This window comes from Falco naumanni, chromosome 8 (assembly GCF_017639655.2).
Source record: "Falco naumanni isolate bFalNau1 chromosome 8, bFalNau1.pat, whole genome shotgun sequence".
Taxonomy (NCBI): domain Eukaryota; kingdom Metazoa; phylum Chordata; class Aves; order Falconiformes; family Falconidae; genus Falco; species Falco naumanni.
This window is the reverse complement of record NC_054061.1, coordinates 11325416-11334470: the sequence shown is the minus strand read 5'-3', so window position 1 is coordinate 11334470 and position 9055 is coordinate 11325416. Positions and strand designations below refer to the sequence as shown.

The following is a 9055-nucleotide window of genomic DNA, read 5'->3' as shown; positions in this document are numbered from 1 at the left end:
GTGCTATAATTCAGTGAGGTGAGATTTTGTTCCAGAATAATCAGTGGCACAAAATAGTTAGAGGAAAAGAAGGCAGACATTAAAAAGAGAGGACCTCTCCCCCCTCAAAACCCCAAAGACTGCTTTAGAATGTGTGGATCCTTTAAAAACAAATAAACAAACAAACCCCATTCTGATTTCATACTTTACTTTTTGACCAATGTCATTAAGTTAATGTGTGTGTGGTGTGTTTTTGTGTTGTTTTTTTTTTTTTTTTTTTTTCCTCTCCCCACAATTTCTGCAATGATACAGCTCTTCTGACTGTCTTGGAACTTGTTTGTACCCTTGGCTTCTGAAGTTTTAAAAACTTGTTTTAGGTTTTATTATAAATGCTTTTTTTAAACTAAAGGCCTTTTAGGAATGCAGGAAAATATTTGTTTTGAAGTCTTGCTTTCACCTTTGTTGCTTTCCTTGGCCAAAGCTCACCACTTATTCAAATTCACAGAGTTCTAGGACTTCAGATTTTATTTCCGTAACCCTACTTGGTAGGTTAGAGATCAAATCCTTTCTGGATCTTCTCTCAGTCTTTCTCCAAAGATGGTTGGTGGTGACGTGGTTTTAAACTCTGGTTCAATCTAGCCTCCCAGTTATTGCTGGATCGGAGAGGTGAAGTCAGAGAGGTTGAATTTACTATGACCATGTGTCCAGGACCTGGAAAAGCTTTGTGGAAAACAAAAGTCTAGTTTGTATGAAAGACGGCATTTTCTCTTGCTGCGTTATTGGGATGCATCATCCCAGCCAAGAACCTGGAAGACATTAAGGTAGATGTGATTGTCACAAACATTGAGGGTTTTAATTATTTTAATGGACCAGCTGCACTTTTAGAGACTATGAGGTGGAACTGCAACCCACAAGTAGGTATGAAGGTGACATTTTGGTTATCCAGGAACAACAGTAATGTGCAAGAGTTCTCAGTTCTCATCGGGTATGTGTATGAGGAGAATATAAAATTTTATGTAGTGATGGTTTCCAATAAAAGGAAAGATGGCTCACTCTTGGAGTGAAACTCAGACATTAACCTGTCCAAAGAGTTTGCCTAAGGCCTCCCCAAACTCACACTCTCCTTTTTTGTCTTTCATAGTTGCCTGATTGCTGAGTCTCCAGCATTTATTCTGTGTCACTGCCTATGTCTGCCATCCAGCCGAAGGTGTGATTGCTCCACCTCGTGTAGCTGTACCAATAGCGGTGTAATGGTGCTGGCAGATGCTCGGTTGCCAAATATATTCACAAAGTCCCGGGTAAGGATACTGAGCCTGAGCTGAAACTCCCGCTGCTGCCAACCGTACTTCTGTGCTAAATAGATCAGGTATTGATAACACCGCCCTGGGGATGTCTGAAAGAGCAATGCTAGTTCTTTGAATTGTAATGGAAATGCATCTTCAGAGGTTCTTACAGCTAGGAGCGAAGCCATACTGCTTCAAGTAATAGGCAAGTATGGAGAACGTGCAGTCCCTTCCCCAAAGATTGTATGTGCCCTCCCAGAGAGGTATTTTTTGTTGATTCAGAAGAAATGCCAATGCCTCAGCTTTAAGCTGAAGCCTTTCATAGGGGTTTCCTTTCCATCTTTTTTTAGACTCTTTTCAGGTGTTGCACTAGATCATATCTCCCCTCCTGCCCACTTGCCTGGGACCATGACCTCTGAATGCCTTACTCTCTATTTTAGTCATATGGTCCCAATACTTTCCGGCACAGAGCTTGCAGCCTCTGCTTTACAGGGTGAACCAAAACCCAGGCTGGCTGAAACAACTCGCTCAGGGGCTCACTGACAGGTGGGGGCTGAGCTAGGAACTGGGTCCATGTCTCTTGAATCCCAATGAAGTGGTCTGCCAGCAGCTGTTTTCTTCTCGCTTTTAGAGGAAGGTAGAGAATGTCATGATCTTCCAGAAGATCAACATTCTGCTGAAATTGTAGTTCAGCTGAAACAAGCTCAAACCCCACTTGTTAAACCTGGGTGCCAGAAGTGAGATGCATCCACTTATATTTTGCCACATTAAGGCATGCCACTTCCAGAAATGATGTCTGTTCTCAGCTTCCAGAGCTGCACTTACCCACTCCCTTTGCAAACCACACACTCTCTTTTGAAGCCTAGTAGATGTGCTGTGCCTATAGAGCTCATTGGGATTGGTAAATCTGGAGCCAAACTGTAGTCTCTAAGGGTCACCGATACCTTCTTGAACTTGGGGAAAAACGTCATCAATGTCAAAAGTAATCACATGCTTCAGGCAGCATTTATGCTTTGATCAATTTGAGATTTCCTTGGGGAAGGGAACAGAGACCATCCATTCCTGGTCCCACCTCAGGTAATCCATGGCAGAGGGAAGGAAGTGAGCTCCTGATTTGTTATGGGCTGTTTGTAACACGGTGCAACTGCTACACAATGGAAAATGAGGTTGCATTTGTAGACTGAATGATTCCTAGTTGAATATCCATTCAGTTTTGTCCTTTTCTGCTCATTCATCACTAGTATACAGACCATATTTCCTCTAGCATTTTAATTTCAGGTTAGCAACTGATTTGTTAAAAGTTGTTAATCTTTGGGATTCTATCCACCTTTGAGCTCGCTGAATACATAACAAAAATGCAATATCCAGATTATATCATATAACTGAAATTTGTTGGAGAATACACATAATATTGTCATTGTCTCCTTGACTGGATGAGTTTGTAAGCATTTCCAAAGCAAAAGCAAATGTGCTTTCCATGAGCACTTCTGCCAGTAAAATCTGATTTTTCCAAAGCTTGTGGCAAGCTAACACAAAAGATGTGTGAGCATGCAAAGAGCAAATCTATATAAATATTCGAGTGAACATTCACACTGTTAACTCTTAAGCTGCCCTGGATTTCTGCATTTCTTTTGGTTGGGAAGGCATTTAGTCTGTGCAGAACCTCTGGTTTAGATGGCTGTTATAGTCTGGCTTTATCCCTACATGTTTTCATGGAGACAGCTGACTTGAGCAAGTCGTACTGATGCAGTGGGCAACCCCACTTAGCGCTGCATTTCCATTCTAGCCTGCTTTCCTGGGGACACTGAATGGAAGGAGTATCTCAATGTTGTTGAGGTTGGCTGGGACCTCTGAAGTCCGGTCCATCGAGTCCAGTTCTGCGCCTGCAGGCAAGGATGGCTAAAGCAGGCTCCTCAGGGCCATGCTGAATGTCTCCAAGGATGGAGACTCCACAGCCTCTCAGGGCAACCTGTTCCATTGTTCAAACCACTCTCACAGCAAAGCAACATTTTCTTGTGTTTAAATGGAGATTTCTCTATTCCAGTGTGCCCATCGCCCCTTGTGCTTTCACTGAATACCACTGGGAAGATTCTGACTTTGTCTTCTTTTCTCTACCCATCAGGTATTTATCCACTAAGCTCTGTATTCCTGCAGTCAGGCAATTTCCTAAGCACTTCACCATTTATTTAAAAATAGGATTTTTACTTTCTCAGTCAGAGGGCCATTTAACATTTTTACTCCGAAGGCACAGGGACTAGGAGGAGGGTGGAGTTTGGCTTAGAAATGACATCCAGCCCTGTACTCTCTCCTGCAGAACGTGCTGCCTCCCACACCGGCAGCTCTCCTCTCCGTAGCGATGTGCACACCTATGGCATCCTGTCACTATCACTCCATAATATTAGGCAAATAGCTTTTGTTCTGCTTGCCCATGTGAGGGAACGTCAGCTGGTGCAGGAGAGAGAAAGGTGTATTTGCTTTCATAGCTCATGTTGAGACACTAGTGTCATTTACCCCTCCTCCTTTCCATCTTCCTCGTGGTCTTTGCCTTATTATAACTCTGCTAGGGACAGAGAAAATATTGGCTTCCCTGGCTGGTTAGTGCAGTGGCAACTCTTTTTTTTAAAAAATTATTTTTTTTTTAAATTAGTCCTAATTAAGGAGTTGTCTTCATGATTTGTGGTTTTGTATACTGGAAAGCAGGCCAAGGCTGTCTGATTTCATTTCTGTAAAAGAATGTAACTCCAGTTCCTTGCCAGTTTATACCATTCCCCATGCCGGGCAGTAGATAATTTCTCATGGTCCCAAAGCTTTCAACAATACTCCATTATGTTTCATGACTCATAAATGGGCTGGTGCCCATGGAAAGCCATGTGTCTCAGTGCAGGCAGTACAGCTCCCTGCAGTATGTTTGAACTGATTTCATAGCCTCCAGACCTAGCATGGTTTATTATTTTCATGACTTGCTCACTGTTCTCATTGTTGCTAAGACCATATTGCATCAGTAGCAGGGATAAAATTAAAGGCCCTGGTGCGTTTTGATGCAAAATTAAAAGCATGATATGGGGAGCTTCAAATGAATGCAGAAGAAAACAAGATCAAACAAAAGGCTGAACTAAAGTTCAGCGCTAATAGCTCTTTGAGATAAGCGGCTCATATAAACTGTGGAGACAGCTGATAGATAAGACGGTATTATCTGGACCTGTGGTGATTGTTGCTGGCTTACCTGTGTGCTCAGGGCTCCGCTGATGAATGTTGCACACGTCCTCTCTATTCAATCAGAATAAATTGAAGGATTAGAAAAAATATGATACATGATCTTGAGTCTGCTCCTGCAACTTTTATGGAGCTGAATCAATGAAGCCAACTGTTAACTTGTATAATTATCATTACTTACTTCTTTCAGCCTGCTAAGTGCTGTGCAAACACACATGAAGCCACAGTCCAGACCTCTACACCTGAGTAAAGGTTGGGAGATTATAGTGTTGCATTTATGGCCCAATCCTGCTTTCATTAATGTCCATGCAAAAACTGCTGCTTGGCTTCTGTCCTCAGGATTTTTTTAATCCTGTTGTGATTTCCTGGGGTTTTGATTCAGTTGGCATGATCCCAGCAGCCTTGTGATACGGGGAGGGCTGTTCCAGAGGGGTTAGTTCGGAATGGAAGCCAGAAGGGGATCAGTTTAGGAGGGTTGAATGGAGTGGTTTTGTCTGCTGTTTTAAAGCCATTTTGTAATACTCGGATAACTGATTGAAACTACTGCCAGGTACTGTTGCGAGCATATGACTGTGGAAATAGCTCCTTGAGTAATAAGAACAATAGAATTTGAAAAAAATATGATTTGCATTATTTTTCTTGTTTTTTTCTTTTTGTTTTAGCTTGGCTAATAAAACTGAACAAGTCAGTATTGCATTATTGGCCTAGTTAGATTCACTTTCAAATCCTTACATACCAGGCTAAAACAACATTTAGGTTGTAATACTATAGGTTGAAGCCTTATTTATTTTTTAGTAAACAATCCCTTCACATTTTTATTCCTCTCTGTCTCTAATAGAACCATTTATTCAGTCTTAGATATTTGAATTTTTTAAAAAATTGCTCTCAGATTTAGCCTCAAAAAAAGCATGTGTAAAGTATTTTTAAAATGCACGTTCTTATTGAAGTTGCTCTTTGTTACATAATTTCCCATTTGCTATTTCTTTCTTTTTTCTGATTTGGCCAGTTACGAAGTTTTTAATGTACATATTTATTTGAGAGGACTGAATATATTTGGTCTAGTGAAAGAAAAGTATGTTCTATAAACAGATCTGTTCCTTCAGCAGAGCTTCATCTGTTTAGTAATGTTTTTGGAAGGAGTTGCGGCAGTAACATTGGAAATGTGCTTGGTTGCTTGAAACAATCACTGGGCATTTGTACAGAAAGCAGAGATTCAAGTCAAGAAGCTTTAAGAAGTAAAGCATGTGTGGATCTGTTGTGATGCCTAATGATTCATTTAGTGTGCTGTGATTAATGATTATAATGACTATATGTGGTAATCCTGCTACCACCCTCACCTCCCCCTTCCTCTTTCACCCCTTTTTCCCTTGAAATAGGCAAGCAAATAAAGACGCAGCAGCAGACAGCACCAAAAGCGTTGTTAGGCAGGCTTGGCTGGCAGCAGCCATGTGTGTTTACCACCCTCAGCAAGATTCAGAATCGATTCGGGAGTCCAGGATTCCTGCAGCCTGGCCCATGCTTGTGGCTCCCATCGGTTTTCCACAAGCTACAACAGAGAAAATTCCCCACTGTGGGCCCGGCTCAATGACTGCAAACTATGGAGGATGCAGTCCCTCGCTGTAATTAAAAGTGCCTTCCCATTAGTTTACATAGCTGGAGCCAAAGGACCTGGATTTGTTCGCTGGTGCTGAGGGGGGCAGGAGCAGTCTAGCTAATTGCTAGATGAGCTTTTCCGTTGCGCAGAGTCTGGTCCCGTGACCCTAGACATGTTTCACTGCAAAGCAAAGGGAAGATTTATTTATTAAAGCACTAGGCAAAGGTACAGATAGATAGGGAAAAGATTTGGAAACAACCTAAAAACCTTGTAGTGTGTAGCAGCCTGGGGAACTGTTTACCCAGCTTTCCTGAAGAATGCCCTCCTTCCATCCCACCTCTGACCAACTCCAGACTAGCCACCTGCCTAGACATGCTCCTTGGGGATTTTTCTCTCAATTCAAATACAAATGCTATGCTGATAGCTTGCTCAGGAGGTTGGCAGCTAACTTACTCCGGGTGCAGTTACCTGAATGTTTTCCCCAGCAGCAGAGGCAATTTGGAAGTTTTGCCCCCACCTTTGGCCACTTGTTCTTGGCACTGTACCACATAGTTCATTGCCCCCTCAGTTGTGCTGAGGCAGCTCTTTGTGGAGACATGAAATGATCCAAAATTTTTAAAAAAACAACAGCGCGACTGCTATCCAAAAGAAGTTTCCCTGACCCAGTTTACTGCATAGTCCTACAACCAGTTGCATCAGCACAAGCAGACAGGAGGTAAATCCAGGTGTAGGGATGGGAAGAGGAGACCTGGGTCACGCAGGAAACTGGGAACTTCTCAAACTCTATTTTTGCCTGGAAAAGTGTTGGTGTAATTACATCTTCAGGTTGTGGTTGCAGAGTACCAGAGCTGTGCATCCTAAGGTAGTAAATTGAGGTAGGTCACGGCTGGGAATGCAGTTGCCTTCCCATGAGCACAAGATGCAGAACCCATACCACCTTTGCTGTTTTATTTCAACTTTACGCAGGTGTCAGGAGGATGGAGAATACTTGATCCAGCATAAAGTCAGAGCGGTGCCGGCAGGTGATATTTGATCTGGCATAAAGCCTGCTGGTACAAAGTTGACATGTTGAAATGTTTTGAACAAATGTGAATCAGCAGAGCTTATACCTGTCCTGCATTTTGCCCCATGTGGCTGCAGCATTTTTATTCAGGTTACAAACTGGACTCAGTGTACTGTCAAACCATGGCATGGAGATCTCGCTCGTCTTTCCCCATCACAGCTCTCTGCAGCAAACTGTTGAGCTCCTGAGCCAGATATTTCCTTCCCAACTCCATGGCCCCCAAGCATCCTCAGTGCTGTTTGAAGTTAGTGCTGCTCCATGCCTCCATGTAATCAGAAACATAATTAAGAGCATGGATGCTTTGCTACACCCTGCTTGGCTTCCCACAGAGGCTGTACAAGACCTTTAGATGTGCCATCGCAACAGCAAGCAGACTGGCAAACCAGGTGCTTGTTTGGACATGAGCTTTTGGGACGAATCTGCCCTGTTTCCTGCTGTCAGGATTTGGGATTCCTGAGGTCTCAGAGGGAATGGGAAAAGCAAGTGATCTCCCCAAAGGTTGAGGAAGGTGGAAGAAGTGGCTGTTTCCATCACTGAGGTGAGGTGCAGAGGCAGGTTGTAGATGGAAAATGGCAGTGTTCGCTGCAGGTAACATGGAGTTAATGCTCTTGACCAGCAGCTTGTGCAGAAGCGGTTTATCTGTTTACTCAAAACACAGGCTTTGCAACCTCTTCTTTGAAAATTGTTCCAGGAGGTCTGGTTGCTTCTAATGTTATGCTCTGCTCCGTAGCTCCTGGCCTAGCTTCTCACTGGCAGATGTGGACAAAGGCTGCCTCTTGGCAGGAAAGGAAGGTTTGGTTCTGATGTCCATCAGGACCAGAGCCTCTCCCATGCTGCTGCTGCTGAGGACATGCAGAGCTCGGAGTGACCAGACAGTAGCTGTTAGAGAGCAATTACTGTCACGGGTCAGATTTGTTGATGTAATGAGTTAATGCCTAAATAAAATTAGTTAAAGCCTAGTTTAAAATAGCGTGCTGTCTGAGGAGTGGTATAAGCTGATGCTTTTGGATATACATTGAAAATGATTTCTGTCTGAAGGCCGTGAAAAGTGAACTGCTGGCTGAGGACAAGATACTGTGTTATTGAATAAACATGAAAACCCGTGGAAAATATGGGCCCAGATGTTGAAATAGCCTGGGCTACACAACTGGGAGGATTATTTTTGAGCAGAAGGCTGTAAGTCTGAGGACATAACGAGGAGATATGTGCAAAGGGTTAACTAGGTGCATTTTCCTGAGTGGTACCTGGTATATACCCATAGTCTCAGTGGCAAGTCTGATGTGTTGTGAGCATTAGGCCTGGCAAAGTATTTTTGACAACGGTATTTAGACATGCAAGTCAACACACAATTACTTTTGTTTCTCTTTTTCTCCACTTTTTTTTTATGCCTAGGTAAAGGTACCTAGAAGATGCTTTGTTCCACTATAGCTCCCTTCACCTCATTCAGACAAACTTAATATGCTTTTCTGGACAGGAACCAAGTTTATATTTGTGCCAGCACCCCAAGCTTGTGCTGACTTGTACCATTGTGGCAATAACTACTAATGAGTGCAAATGTGTTCCTGGAAAACCCTTGACGCTGGAGAGGCATCTCTGACTGGAATGCTGCTTCTGGCTATGAAATAGCTGAACACCTGTTCCTTGCTTAGTGCAAAATAATAATAAAAAAAAAAACACAAAAAACCCAAAAGACCCTCAGGAGCTCTGCTCCCTTTTTAATTTCTGAGTGCCCCTGTCTGCAAGGCCTGCTGTTAAAACTAAGATTTCTTTTTTATTCTATGATCTCGAAAATTGCCATATTCCTTTATCAGCTCAGAAACAAATGCTACTCTTCTGTTCTTGTGTGCAAAGGGCTGTCATGATACAACAGATGGAACTGAGGGTTGACCATCAAGAAACAATTCCTGCAAAACCCAGAAGGTG

At 42.9% G+C, this 9055-nt stretch overlaps 1 long non-coding RNA gene across 1 annotated transcript; it reads right to left on the bottom strand.

Moving 5' to 3' along the window:
• Positions 1-237: 237 nt before the first annotated feature.
• LOC121092842 lies at positions 238-4866 on the bottom strand. Its single transcript, XR_005829396.1, has 3 exons — positions 4657-4866; positions 4486-4529; positions 238-785 (listed from the first exon to the last, which is right to left on the bottom strand). It is a non-coding gene; the product is annotated as an uncharacterized LOC121092842 (long non-coding RNA).
• Positions 4867-9055: the final 4189 nt, after the last annotated feature.